A 15,436-nucleotide genomic window follows, 5' to 3' on the forward strand; every position below is an offset into this window, starting at 1 on the left:
GGATAAACAATCAAAATATCAATTTTGCTGTTACATTCAACATATCAAAGAACTTTAAAAAGTCAAAGCTGTGATCTTCAATAAGTCAATGCTTTGAATCAAACCTATTGAAATTCGTCAAGAATTAAGCAAAGCAATAAGGTATTTGTTCTTGATCATTTTGTGCCTTTATTCTTCAACAGATTCAAACCCAACCTTTTTTTTTCTGGTATAGAACTTGTAGTAAAGTTTCATTAAGATGAAATATCGAGAAATTGCAAGAAAAACCAAATGTCTACTGATTCTTACGATGACGGAGATGACGGAGATGACAGCAGGATACCATTGCACGACGGGAAACATTTGCCGTCGTATGTGAAACTATTTTATTAGGTTAGTTTCATGCTAACTGAAAATATGAAATTTAAGGCATTCTGTAATAGATAGTTTTTACAAAAATGAATCATAATTTTGCGTTCAGATAACCAGCACAGAGTTAATCTTATGACAGGAACGAAAAAAAAAATAGATAAATAATAAATATTGAAAAATAGCTTGTTGACAAACATATGCAGAAAACCCGCAAAGAATTGAAATTTTTGTACTTTTCCATTTTAACGGTGCAGAATAATTTCGATTTTGAACCTTTAACCATGAGGCACGAGGTAGCAACTAAATGCGATATGGTATCATTATGTGTAATTAAAGTATTCTTTTTTCACGCAAGAAGCCCATTTGTTTTCATATTCTAATGTGCAATGAATTTTCTGCAAATTATATTTTTCATGATATTTTTTATGAGTAACTCGGAGGGTGTTTCTAGAAAAAGACAGAAGACGCTTACCCTACCGGTGCACCTAGTCCATGCTCCCAGTTTTTAGTGGAGTCCGAGTAGTACTCAAGAAGTACTCAAAACCAAAACTATCGAAAGAGGAATCCAAATCCATCACCGAGAATTTTTACCATATGCTATACAAGGAATGAAGCCTCAGTGTTTTACGTATTTTCAAATTTGGAATACTGCAAAATATCATAAATAAGGTAGATAAAATATGACATAATTCGGGGTCAGACAAATCTGACTACTGGGTTGGTGAATACCCTCGGGGACCTTCAAAAATTACTTCACGGTCCCCAATGTTTTGGCAATTTCAGTAACCACTCAACAAAACAAAAAGAAATAAAAACATAGCAATGAATACGACGCACATTTTATAAAATCATGACGTAATCTATATTATCTAGGACCTTTAAAGAAAAAAAAAATTTATCTTGTTGTTTCTATGTTGAACACTGTGGGTAATCATTTAAATATATTTTCATAATCAACATCAATATGTCACGTGATTTAAGACGAATTCCATTATGTATATACTGTACTTTCGTTTTATAACCCCGAATCAGACAGACGGAAACATCAGAATATTTTGTTAAGGTACAGATGTATAAAAAGTTGGGAATATGGAAAATGTAAAGAATTACTTTTTTTCTACCTGAAAATGATATGTTTGTTTATGTTTTTACCTGACAATTACACCTTAATACTTCCTATTTGGACTAAAACTGCATCACAGTTAAATAGGTGTGTTCCTGATTTTTCCACATTTGAAAAAAATATAGATAGAACAGGTAAGAGTTTTTTTTCTGGCACAATGGTGAATACGTGTGTTGGACAATTATGAATTGTTTTGATTGTAATTTTGCTGTGTAAAAATATGTTTATTTATTCTTGAAAGTCACGATCAATTAATGCAACACTATCAAATTTTATTATTTTATATTGAATTCATAATGTCAGTATGACGTTTATAATACTAGTCAAGTCATAAATATAACGCATTAAGAATAAATGATAAAAAAGAACACACCAGTTTCACAAATTATGCATTTTCTGTCTTATAGAATGCAGCACATATGTAGCCCTGTCTGTGTTTTTGGTCACTGCAACGTCTTCACTATGTTTTATTGGAGTCTGGTGTTGATCAGTGTGCACATTCTGTGTTTTTTTGCTGGTCTGAAACGTCCTGATTGTTACTGATTCATGTTAACTTTATTGGCCACTTGCTTTTCTTTAATATACTTGAGTAGGTGTTTGCTGTATCATATTTTTGCAACTGTGTCCTTCTTGGTTATCGTCCTTGGACTTTTAGTAAATGATTAAATACTTGTCTATTATTCTTTACAACTATTACGTTGTAACGTAATCAATCATTGAGTTTTGACTGATGAGATGGAATCTTCAATGGCTTCTAGAACATTTAACCATACGTTCTCTATTGATGCCTGTGGAACTAGTGGAAGTTCTACTTTCTAACGAGCGACTTAATGAATAGTTGGTTTATCGTGCTTTGGTATCAATTCTTATGTTGCTTTGGACCTTACCAAACGTTAATTTAGATAAAAGAAAATAGCAACCCTTAATGGTGATTCCGGGAAATAGTAGTATTTTGTACGACAGCTTCATAGTCGATAAGGAAAATGGTTGATTGTTATTGAATCTGACTAAGAGTGCAGGTTGTCTGAAGTAGTTGAATTTCTTTTTGTAATATATGAAATATAAATAGGTTGTGGAACGCAATTTTCATCTGAAAAGAGCTTAAAAAGTCTCATGCTTGGTAGCTATATATGAAAAGCTAAGACAACTATAAATATCAAATATTTCAAATCATTCAAAATTCCGGTTAATTCAGAACTAATATCATATTATCATACGACAAGTTGTAATCAATCATTTCAATCGATGCTATAACTGGAAATTACACTTTTATATTATAGAAGTAAATATAATACATGTACATGTATTTATGTTATACAATTTACGTAAATGAATTTTATTCCAAATTTTGTATTATAAAGGAAATAGTACATTGTTCAGATTTACAATTTATTAATTGACAAGAAAACAAATCTACTAATCTTTTAAATTAACAATAATTACTGTAATTGTTTAGAAACTTTCTTCCTTACATTACATTGGGTACAATCCTAACTTTTTGTGTGCGACAATCAAAACTATATAATTTTCAAAAGTGGAACAATCAGGAAGATACCGTTAAATGTAGCCATTGATATTGATTTTATGTCGTTAAATGTAGCCATTGATATTGATTTTATGTTATCTTTCTTGTACCTGTTCATTGCTAAAAAATGTTGATCTTAACAATTATACAAAGTTTTTTATTGAAGTTATTTTTTTTCAAATGGTTCTTAGATATGATATAAAAAAAACCGCATCTTTATCGAATACCATGAAATCAAACAACGCTACAAAATATTAGATTGGAAATTTGAAAACATGTCTTTAAAAAAAATGATCATATTTGCGTTCGACTAAAACTTCATAATAATTATTTGATTAACCTTAGATAATACATTTTCAGCTTATCTTCTTTTATCACCTGTAAGTTTGTGATATCGTCATTTTAATGACAATACAGTCATTTTGTTTCAAATGTTTTACTTAAATCGATAAAGCAGGTGATGGTTACATTGCTTGATAATTAAAATATTTGGTTAAGTACAAAGACAGAAAAAAAAACCAAGCAAACACAAAAACAAAACAAAACAAAACAAAAAACAAAACAAACAAAAAATAAAAAAATAAAAAAGACAAACAAAAAAAAACAAACAAACAAAAAAAGCAAACAAACATACAAATGAAAAAAAAACACAATTAGTCAATCAATCTGTAAACTAATTAACAGTAATAAAAATATAGTTTAGAATATAATAAATAATCTTTTATCTCAAATAATTTATTTGTCAAGTTATTTTCTAATAAATTAACAACTAAGTAATGGACATTGGCACGGATTGGATGTGCTTGGATAAAAAGTATGCTAAAAATATTTCGTCGATATGAGTAAAAATTTTTTTGCTTGTAATACTACTAAAAATTGAGTCGTCTTTTACAGAATGTCTGGGGCGATTTCTGAGAGTGATTCAGGCGGCAATGATTACAATTATGACTATGCACCCGCTCAAGGTAATTTAAAGATCGTTGAACACAACATCTGTTAAATCAATCTATTGCACAAAACGCGTTTTATAGTTCAATATGGATGAGTATGCCTTTTTTCTGTATACGCGTAATTGTACCGTAGTCTCTTCATTACAAGTTTACAAATAAATAAGCAAATAAATCGCCCCGACTGAAATTAATCGGGCAGTTAAACATTCTTGCGACGTTTTTCCTAGCGATCATGATGTGGTATCAAGGACACCGTCCAATAAACAACCTTCGGACAGAAAAGTAAGAGATAGCTGTATTATACCACTGAAACATTTTCTCATATTATACAGTATGCCACGGAAAACATACATTGTACGGACGATGCAAACGACTAATAAAGGTTCTCACAATGTCAAAATTTGGAGAGATCACACACACACACACACACACACACACACACACACACACACACACACACACACACACACAATAATGTCAAGATATACAATATTGAAATACATTACAAGCGGATATGTTCAATCGATTTGACTGTGTCGTAGTTTTCTTTTCCTCTTACGTCTACTTCATAATGCTTTTCCTTTTATTTTCTCTAAGATGAGTGAAACAATTTGATTAAATGCATATACTTACATTTTGTACTTTGTTAATTTAAAACTCCTTTCACCCCTTAACAAAACAAGTCTTGTCTTGACACTCCTGTTTCGGATCCCACCTCATCATTATACAGACTTGTTGCCATCATTTTGAATATTGGTTTCTACAGACTCTTTAAATCGGTTTGTGTGAAAAGCCAATATGAAGAAAAAACGATCATTTCTTCCACTACCGTTTGTCAACAAAGGTATAGATGCACCATGAAAACTGATTTACTAAACGGGTCATAGTTTTCCTTTCCCGATTTGTCTACCCTGTACTTGACTATTTATGAGCAACTCGGCGGGTGTTTCTAGAAAAGCAGAGGACGCTTACCCTACCGGTGTACCTGGTCCATGTTCCCAGTTTTTAGTGGAGTCAGAGTTGCTCATTTGCTTTTGTTACTTTGTATGTAAGATTTTAGTTACTTTATGTTCTTTGTTGTGTATGTTTGTTTCCAATGTATGGTCTTTGTCCCTGGATTACATTCCTTTAATTACCGCTTCCCTTGATTACTCTTAAAACAAAATGTTGAATTTTCTTTTATCTGTGGTAATATCCCTAAAGCACTTGTATATGAAGTTTTCATATCACAACTCATACGTCACGCCAGAAGTTGCAAAAACTACATGTTTTTTTTTTAAATTTTGCTCGACTACTTACAATTAGGTTTCTAGAACAAGATTGAAGTGATCACTACAGAAATATTATTGTTGTCGTCATGTATCCATGGATCCTTGTGGTTCCCTTGATTATTCTTTCATTAAATAATGAACAAAATGGCGATTGTATAAATTATTAACCAATAAAATTCCAATTCATTTTACGGAACAATCGTGATAAACTACAGTCACTGATTGAGGACATTCCTACAAATAAAGTAGAAAAGATTAAGCAAGATTTTCATTTGTTGGAAATAACATTAAAATCCGAAGAACAAACTGGATTTTCTGCTGACATAGCCACCATTTTGTCACATGAAATGGAACATGTTTTCTCAAAACGATTCCACAGTTACCTTTCACTTGCAAAATTGCAGAGGAATTGTTTAAGTTATAGTTGATGGATGGCAATATGACAATGGTAAGAGATGACTCCAAAGTGTACATAGTAGGATCGGCTGCAATGAAAGAATATATTAACAAGACAGTAGCACAGTTTACGCAGATGACAATTAATGTTAAAATTCCATTCGAACAAAAATGGAAAAGAGCAGCTGTGAAAAAGTTTATCTTATCAGTTCTTAGACGTATCAATTAAAGAGCAGGCTAATACCGAATGTGTAAAATCCGATGAACAGAAGGCAGAAGGGAAATTTAACAGGTTTATGTCAAAAATGGAAACGAATGTTAAGCAAATGGTGGTTAACAAACTTGTTTTGACTTTAGTGTCAAGAGGACAAGCTTCAGACTTTTTTGAAAGCATTCTAAAAAGAAGTGGCTTCGATGTTGCATGGGCGATCGACGAAAATTATATGTGGGTAGTTTCCATTCAAGAAATGCAACTTAGAACTAGTACTTTTAAGCCATTTTTCTTGTGTTGGATTTTACGCAAGTGACGAAAATTCTTTCTGTCAATGTAAAGCTTTTACCGAAGTTCTTGAAAGGCTTGAAAAAAATCTTTTAGTTATAGAACAGAGTAGAGTGATCGAGGATGTCGTGTAGCCACCACGAAAGACATAATCCAAACCTTTTAGATTTGGAAAAAACACCATGGTAAAAGAAGATCTTTCGGCATACAAGGTACGTAATATGAAGAAAGGTCAGAGTAGGCACATGTCTTGTTGAAATAATTTTTATATACGTCAAAGGATATGGTCAAACTTTTTTTTCTTTCTTTTACTGGAACATGATATTATAAATTGGACAGAAAAACGCATATATAGTTATTTTATTTAGGATATAATATCAACACATTATGAATTTTCATTCAGAATTGTCAACTTTCCTTTCATCTGTGGCAACATCCCTTTAGCATCTACACATGGAATGTTCATATCACAACTCACACGTGATGCCAGAGCTTGCCGAAACTACGCAGACTTTTTGTATCGCGCTAGAACTCTAACAAATAGGCTTCTGGAACAGGTTTATGTTGCTACAAGATTGAAGTCATCACTGCAGAGGTTTTATGGTCGTCATCATGAACTCGTGGATCGTTATGATGTATCCATCAACACCATAAAAATTGATTTACTCAACGGGTCATAGTTTGCATTTCCTCTTTTGTCTACCCGGACTTGACTTTTTATGAGCAACTCGAAGGGTTTTTCTAGAAAAGCAGAGGACGCTAACCCTACCGGTGCACCTGGTCCATGCTCCCAGTTTTGAGTGGAGTCCGAGTTACTCATTTGCTTTTGTTACTTTGTATATATGATTTTAGTTACTTTATGTTCTTTGTTGTGTATGTCTGTTTTTCATGTATGGTCTTTGTCCCTGGATTGCATTATTTTGATTACAGCTATAACCTTGGTTACAAACATTAAAACAGATACAAAATGCATTTCCCTATCTATTTTTGACATGGTCAAATAATGCTTTTGAGTTCATTCGGACATTGTAGTAAGCGGCATGACAGATCAAACAACTAACAACACAAATAAACCAAAGGCGTCAGTCAACACATCCAAATATCTTTCACAACATTTAGATGATTCAATTTCACGACTGGATAAAGTTGGGTAAGAATATACAAAGAATTACTGTGGAAGTAATTTAATTCGTGGATACCAATTTTCGTATATTGGGGAAGAAACACATGTTCATGGATTCTTGAATTCATGGTTTTGAGGTGTTTAGTATACCCATCTATGGAAATCTCATTGCCCTACCCACGAAAACCACGAAAATTGGTACCCACGAACAAAAGTACTTTCACAGTAACAAGTTTTCAACTTCCAGTACAGGGATTTGCATTTTTTTTAAATAATAACTAGTCTGCATACATAATCATTGAACTAGCAATACAAATAAAACCATGGTTTAGATGAGGGTTTATTTTTTGTATCTATAGTGTTCAGAAAGTGATGAAAGTCACAAAAAAATAATAATTCTGAGTTTATATCTATGTAGGTAAGATGACTGAAGTGTAGTGGATAACATCTTGTCGAAAGTCTGTATAATTGTATGTTTACCTGTTAAACCCGGACACGTGGCCCTGTAGAATACATATACGAATATTTCTTACAAATTACAACGAATAACCGATTCATATTTAACTCGCCAATACAGTACCTGTATGGGATACACGTCCCATTTTATGGGGTATGGGGCATAAGGAATTGGGCAATTGGAATGGGGGATGGGGGAATGGGGCATGGGATATGGGGAATGGGGTATATGAATAGGGCAATGAGGAATGGAGCCAGTGAATAATTTTGATGAGTCAGTCGACAAAAATGTTTTGCTTTTTCTGTAAACAATGTACCTATCAATTTTTTACGATTGCAGATGCCACAGTTATTCATTGACATTTTTTTAAAATATTTTGTAAAATTGTACAAAATTATTTCACAAAATTATTTCTGGTCATTATAGATTAAAAATGTTCGTGCTCATATGATTACTAAACATATGTAATTTAGAAAATTTGGATTGAAATAATTCTGTGTCACACAGACTCGTAATATTTTAATGTTGACAAATTAAACATATTTTGCAATAATAACAAGGTCATTTTTTTGAAATTGATAATGTGGATTCTCTTTCAATTGGCTGAAATATATGAGCAGTATCGCAACCAACAACCAGATACTAATATTGCCATTTTTGATATTTTTAACAATAATTTTGGACCATTATTATCAAACTGTTTGCATCCTTACAATCTGCAGAAATATTTCATTTATATGAAATTGAATTAAAATTAATGGCACAGCCAAACATATGATGCTTATTATGACAATTTCTACATTTTAAAGACCATTTTCAAGTGTTCACACTCATTTAATATACAATAATATATCATTCTTAAGAATTTGGTGTGAAATGTATATATTACAGCCGTCTACATAATACTTATATTGACAATTTTAACATTACATACAATAATTTTAGACTGATAAGTATATTTAATGTGTTCGCACACATACGCTTTGAAAAAATATATCATTTTGAAGAATTTGGACAGAAATATGAGTGTTGCAACTACCAACAAGATACTAGCATTGACATTTTTAATATTTTAAATAATATTATGCATTAAATATCAAGTTCTCGAATTATAGTGTATACATAATTATATTTTACTAATATAATTTCAGATTCAACCAGACGAAGCACAGAAAACAGGTATATAAAACTTTGATTAAAAAAACACTTGAATGAAATCAAATATTCATATATGAAATTCCCGTTCTGAAAATTTCATGGCATGAAAAAATTATGCTGTATAACATGATCTTTTATGACACTCCCGCATTTTTTTATAGAATTGCGCTCTTCTATATCCTAGTATGCAGTTCTATCTTTCAATGTGTAAAACATATCAAAGAGAGGAGAGTCATACTCTACTCTTTCGACACCACTGACTGGATTACGATGAGATTCGCAATCATTTCTTTAAACATGCTGCCATTTCGCTCCTCCAGCGATCGTAATAATGTTTGGTGTTCAATGGCCTTATTCATTCGTTGACGATGAAGGGCAGTGTTCTGCAACGTCCTATCGCACCCACATGATATTTTGACATAAACTTTAAGTAGGAATTAATGCCATAAAGGTTAAAAGATCTCCTGGAAACTCTCAATTCAAGATTAGTATCAGATAATACAATAACATCAATATCTATGATTTGTCAACCCTTCATACGTCTATTATCCATACTCAGTTAAAATCCCTACCCAAAAACATTAAACATCGTTCTCAGTGCAGAAAAGACGGTACACCAAGATATATAGATACATAGTACTCAATAGAGATTCCTTATACATGTTATACTTTGTAAAAACAATTCCAAATCATTTCTAAATATACGGGAACAGATGTTTTCAAAATGCTGGACAACCTATATGTTTCTAAAAAGCAGATGATACTTACTCTACCGATGCACCCGGTCCATGCCCCCAGTTCTTAGAGTCCGAGTTTCTCATTTACTTTTGTTTCTTTGTACGTGTTATTTTTGCTATTTCATATTCTTTGTTCAAGCAGATCGGCCTTGTTTCCTGTTTTAAAATTCAGACCGTATATATTCGAGTTATTCTATTGTTGTTGCTTCGGTATTTTTAGCCGATTTGTAATGATTTTTAAAATTGATAATAGCACTGAATGACTGTATTGGACATAATGATGCATAAAAGGTGATTAATGCAAATTATTTAAATTTTGATAAGTAAAAGGGACGATTGTTAATAGTGGCGTAAATTAATTTTATTGCACGTATAGTTTAAGTAATTGTCTCTTTTAGACTACAATAGAGCTTGTGATTTAGAATGTAAGACCTTGCTTTTTATTACACATATAGATTATTTCGGCTCGAGAGTTATACAGGCAAAATTATTTCTCATGATATTTCACACCAATTTCAAATGATTTTCACCTGAATTGAGCAAATAAACTAAGTGACAGAGTTCACGTGAAATTCGGGTAAATGGAGCATTCACGTGAAATTCACACAAAATGTTCACATGACATTCGTGTTTAATGAAATTCACATGAAAATCATGTTAATTTCATGTGAATTGCACATGAATTTCACGTGAAAAATATTTGCCTGTGTAATGTAGTCTCTCAAGGTATTTCACCAATACAAGCAGTCCCGGCGACACTACAGCAAGACACGGTATTTACATCTTTTCATTGAATTGAATAGTTTTCTTTTTCTTATCATACCTTGGTTCCTTTGATTAATCTCATTCACACGACAAGTTGCAATTACAAGGAAATAGCTTTGATTCTTACAATTATAGATTGTAATTATTATTTCATTTGTCACTTATAAGTCTTCAAACTTCCCAATTAATTATTTGAATTAGCAATGAAATTAGTAAAAAAAAACAAAAACAAAAACAAAACAAAACAAAACAAAAACAAAAACAAAAACAAAAACAAAACAAAAACAAAAAACAAAAGTAAGTATTCATGCGTTGTGTTCTTTCATTTTAATTAAAAGGAAATATTTAGCACAGTTTCGTTTTTGATCAATCCATCCTTCAGGCAATCTTTTTTCCGTTTATCATATCACAGATCTAATTGGATCGAGGAAACTTACATTCAATTCAAAAACACGGGAAGCCACTTGTTCATATGACGATATGATCTTTCTGAACAGTGAGTTGACCAATAAGATAAAAAAGGACGGACTAGCATTCCATGCTTTCAAAGAAAGACAGATTCCAAAAGGCTCTCAGATTAATAGGATAAAGCGGACTTTTTTAAGCATGCAGAAGCGGTAATTTCTCCTTGTTATAAGCCATTCGACAACATGACAAATCCTGCGGAAACAAATCCATTCGACAACCAAATATCTTTCAAAAAAAGTATGACGATTTTAAAGGATTCGACTGTCATCACGAAAGTAAACGAAATAGAATATTCATGCAAGAAGAAAAGTAACAATTTTGACTAAATTTAGGTTAATATGAACCATATTTTTCACGTAGTTGCATATTGTAGGCTAACATATAGTTGTTACATGTATTTTTGAAGCAAAAATAAAGCAAAACAAAACAAACAAAATTTAAATAAATCACAAAAATAAACAAACCAATAAACAAAAGAAAAGACAGAGAAAACGACTAACATGTCTCATATCAATCTCCAACGTTCTCAGTGCAAAAACAAATGCGGAAAAAAATACTTAAAGGACTGAATACAAGAAAAATAATCATGCTTCATGTTGATCAGTGGTGCCATACTATAAGAAGGTAATATGATTCAACAGTCATACGTACTCTATCATTGGTAGCAATGACCAAGTTTAACAGTGAGACAAATATAGTTTTGCCCAGATCACAATGCATGCCTATATGACGTCGTTGTTTTATCAGAGGTATTCAAATATTATAATGGCAGGGTTACATATTGTTTTTTTTTAAACTGTAATGCTTGTACAGCAGAAGATCTATGAAAATGAACATATGCTCATCAACTTTGAATCAAAGTATTCCAGAATAAAAAAAATCATCTCTTTATTTTAATATTACTTTGTATAAGTGTAACAGCGGTTCGAGTCTGAAAAGGGAACGAACAAATATTTGCGTCGCAATTTTGACAGTTTCTACGGCGATAGAGTTTTTAAGATCCTTATATTTATACATACACAGTGAAAACTGTCTAAACCGAAACCTGAATAATCATAAAACCTGTTTGATCAAGAAAGTTTTGAAATTCCCTTTATATCAATTTAAATTTAAACCTTGGTAAACCAATTATCTTTCTAAACTGAAATCCTAAATGGGGTTTCATTAAATAATGTTAGCAACATGAATAATTTATCGATAGAAAGATATTGTGCCTCTTTTAGGGTCAATATCAGCCAATGAGTATCGGTAATGATACTTGAACAACTATGGGAATATGTGATGTGAAATTCTACGTGTTTAAATGTAAATAAAGGTTTTGTGTTCGATGTAATTATGATTGAATTTGTCTACATATGCCTTTTGTAATGTATAATTATGTTTGCCAACAAAGTTGGGGAATACATTATTTTTACTTCTATTTTCAAAATTCTTTGTTTTCTTAACACTGTATCGTCCACAGAACTCATCTGAAACGCCAGAATAGATTTAAACCGAACTTTGCGTAATATACCACCATAACTAATTATGCACAAACATTTTAAAATTCCAAACGTCGCCGCCATTTCAAAATGAACGCCGGTCAAACATTTGATTTGAAATATTCGTCAAAAATGACAACATAAAAATGAAAAGGATTCATACTTGGTTTAAAAACGGTAACCACATGCCTTTAGATCGGCAATATTTAATTTAAAAAAGGACCATTATTCAAAGATAGCACCAGTGAAAGAGTATACCTTAAAAACATTTCAATGAAGGCGTACACATTGATTTGAAATGATCCTGTGACAATGCAGAGCTGGGGGAACAACCTATTACGCTGCGTAAAAGTCTCTAGAAAATTTACATCAGCTTTCACTTCAGAGGTTATCAATCAGAAGTCGTCTTCCAAACCGTCTCATAAAATTCATGAGCATTTATCGTAAGAATTACAAATCTGCCATTGACCATTCTTATGATAGAACAGTCTTATTATCTTAAATGTCAAATCAATACATCTTCCAAATAAAAAAAATGTTAAAATGTTTTTAAATTCATTTGTGTAAATAATTTGCATATAAAGTTTTGACACATATTTGTCGATTAATAAATAAAACATTGAAATAGTTTATAGCAACATTAGTATGAATATTGGTGAAGTGGATAATCAATTAAAGCTTATGCGGAACGAATTTTGTACAATTCAATGTGCAAATGACTTATGATAATGACTGACCAGTCCCGGATATGTAAGCATCAACATTGAAGAATTTTATTACATGTTACACTTGACCAACTATTAATGCACATTTCAATATGTTAATTACTTCGTATACCCATAACGCTTTTTACAAAGAGTTTTAGAATCTTAATAAAATAAAATGTTCTTAAAATATGTCCTACATATGTTCGAGGTACACAAATATTTATTCGGAGGTCGGGCTAAAATAAATGTTAAATATTTTCGATAACATTTTTTGTGAACTAATTTTATCTATTAATCGGAAATGTCATGCTATCGTGTTAGTGCGTTCGGAGAGATAACATTTTATTTCTTTTGAAATCTTCATATAAAATTTAGCCATTTATTCGTTTTATAGCATGATTTATTGCTTTGTGATATCAAGTTTAAAATCTAAGAAATATTAACTCCTACAAAAACCAAGTTTGACATTAGGTGCTCCAAAAGAGTAAGCCAGCGGATATTGTATTGTAAGTGGTAATAACCCGGTAATAATCTAATTGTTATCTTTATGTTTGTTGGTATACCTTTATACTCAATGCCTGTTTAACCAAAATAAAAGGATATATTACTGAATCTTGTTTTAAAATTCATTAAATTGTATCCATTAATGACAAATATTGCAGATGTAAATCGTACATATATTTGCCACGTCGTGTTCGATGGACCTCTTTGTGCCTTACAAGAGAATATAGATAGCTAGACTCTTACTGGATTTTTCTCATATGAAATGATAAAGGCGTCTTTATCATTGGAATATATTCTATTGATTTCCACTCGATTCTTTGTTCTCTTGATTACTCTTTGATATTTCGTGGCACATATGTTTGGCCATAGTTTACATAAAACACCACCTAGAACGTCTATGTTACTTAGAGATAAAGTGTAACAAAACTTTGAGCTTTTATATTCTGTGGGAAGCTTCCATTTCAAGGATCATGCATTGACTTATACCTGAATGGATCAATTCACCGGTTCACCGGGAAGGAATCAATATACACTGCAACCAAAGAAAAAAGTGAATTATATGATATAACCAATAGGGTAAACAAATGTTTTGAATGAAATCGTCTCTGGCTTGGTTATTTATTGTCCCTATAATTTTAAAAAGCTTTATGATATGTTTCGTATTTCAGTTCCTGGATCGTTAGTCGTTCTTTCCTGTTGTCATGTTTTGGTTATGTTTCGATGTCTCTGAAATGGTTATCATATTTTGACACGCCGGTATTTTTTGTGATATTAAGTTGGCTTTGTTGGACACAAGTGCTTTTTTTCAATTTTCATACCACGAATGTCGTTTAGCATGCATTCTCTCCCTTCTGTGTTCCATCATTGCTATTTTCAACACCAATACATTACAAGCATGTTTTAAAATGGTACCAATTACTTTCTTTTTTTTTTCGCTTAATTAAACATAACCTGATACACCTGAATCAATAACACGTCTCAGTATCCTTTAAAAAAGGGAGTAGTATTTACTTGATAGTTATGAAATTAATTGATGAGGTTGAATTATATTTTGCAATACATTAACTAAATTTAATTCCAAAATAAAAGTAAGTGTGGTGTATCAAAGATCATCGGTAATTTGTACAAAATCCCTTTGTTGTGTAATTGCTTCAAATGCTAGGATCCGCAAACTGACTTGATACAAGAAATTATCGGGTCAGTTTAAAATAAGCATGTGACAATTATCTGCGTAGGAATCCACTTTTTTAAAGGAAAATGAAAACATTTCTACTATTACGTTACAGCCGTTACTGTAAATAATATTTGTAAACAAATACAAATAAAATGCGGTTCGTGAAGGGGAATAAAACAAATCTCTATTAACAATTATCCTGTAATGATCAAAATCAATCAACACTGCACTTGTCTGAAGCCATCAATAAGATTTGCTCCATTCCTACATTTAGGGCTATCTATGGTCTACTGTCATAATGTCCTCTTGCCGTACGAATCATGCAGCTGACATTACTAGTTGCTATGAAGTACTATTGTAAAATAAAACACACCACGTGGATAATAACATGAACACAGACATTTATCATCCTTTGGACTTCAGACAAGTATGGTTTTGTGTCTTACGTTTTCAATTCACAATACTTGAGTACCTTTTTTTCATGAGAAGTGGCAAAATTATAAATAAAGCTTAAATCACTATTGATAAATTTTAAAATCGTGATAATGAAGCACAGAGAATGTCAACAATCTAATCTTGGGATATGCCACACAACTCATCATGGTCAATGGTCTTTCGATAAAATAATCTGCCTTTTAGAAATACTATTGAGTAATACATTATACAAATAACAAGCATTATTTTCTTTCAGAAATTGCAAATTACCAATAAATAGAATAAATGACAATTTGGTTTAGATAGTAAGTT

General features: G+C 31.6%; 1 long non-coding RNA gene across 4 annotated transcripts; it reads left to right on the forward strand.

Moving 5' to 3' along the window:
* Positions 1–1,279: 1,279 nt before the first annotated feature.
* Positions 1,280–13,584, forward strand: LOC148600759 (uncharacterized). Of its 4 annotated transcripts, none has more exons than XR_015917026.1 (4): positions 1,280–1,414; positions 3,894–6,327; positions 8,847–8,874; positions 10,768–13,584. It is a non-coding gene; the product is annotated as an uncharacterized LOC148600759 (long non-coding RNA). The 4 variants fall into 4 exon arrangements; XR_015917028.1 differs by lacking the exon at positions 10,768–13,584 and adding an exon at positions 7,148–7,265 and having other exon boundaries at positions 8,847–9,370; XR_015917027.1 differs by having other exon boundaries at positions 1,317–1,608.
* The last annotated feature ends 1,852 nt before the right edge of the window (positions 13,585–15,436 follow it).

Source organism: Perna viridis, chromosome 12, assembly GCF_037379345.1.
Source record: "Perna viridis isolate PV_CMFRI_1.1 ecotype Kerala chromosome 12, ASM3737934v1, whole genome shotgun sequence".
Taxonomy (NCBI): Eukaryota; Metazoa; Mollusca; class Bivalvia; order Mytilida; family Mytilidae; genus Perna; species Perna viridis.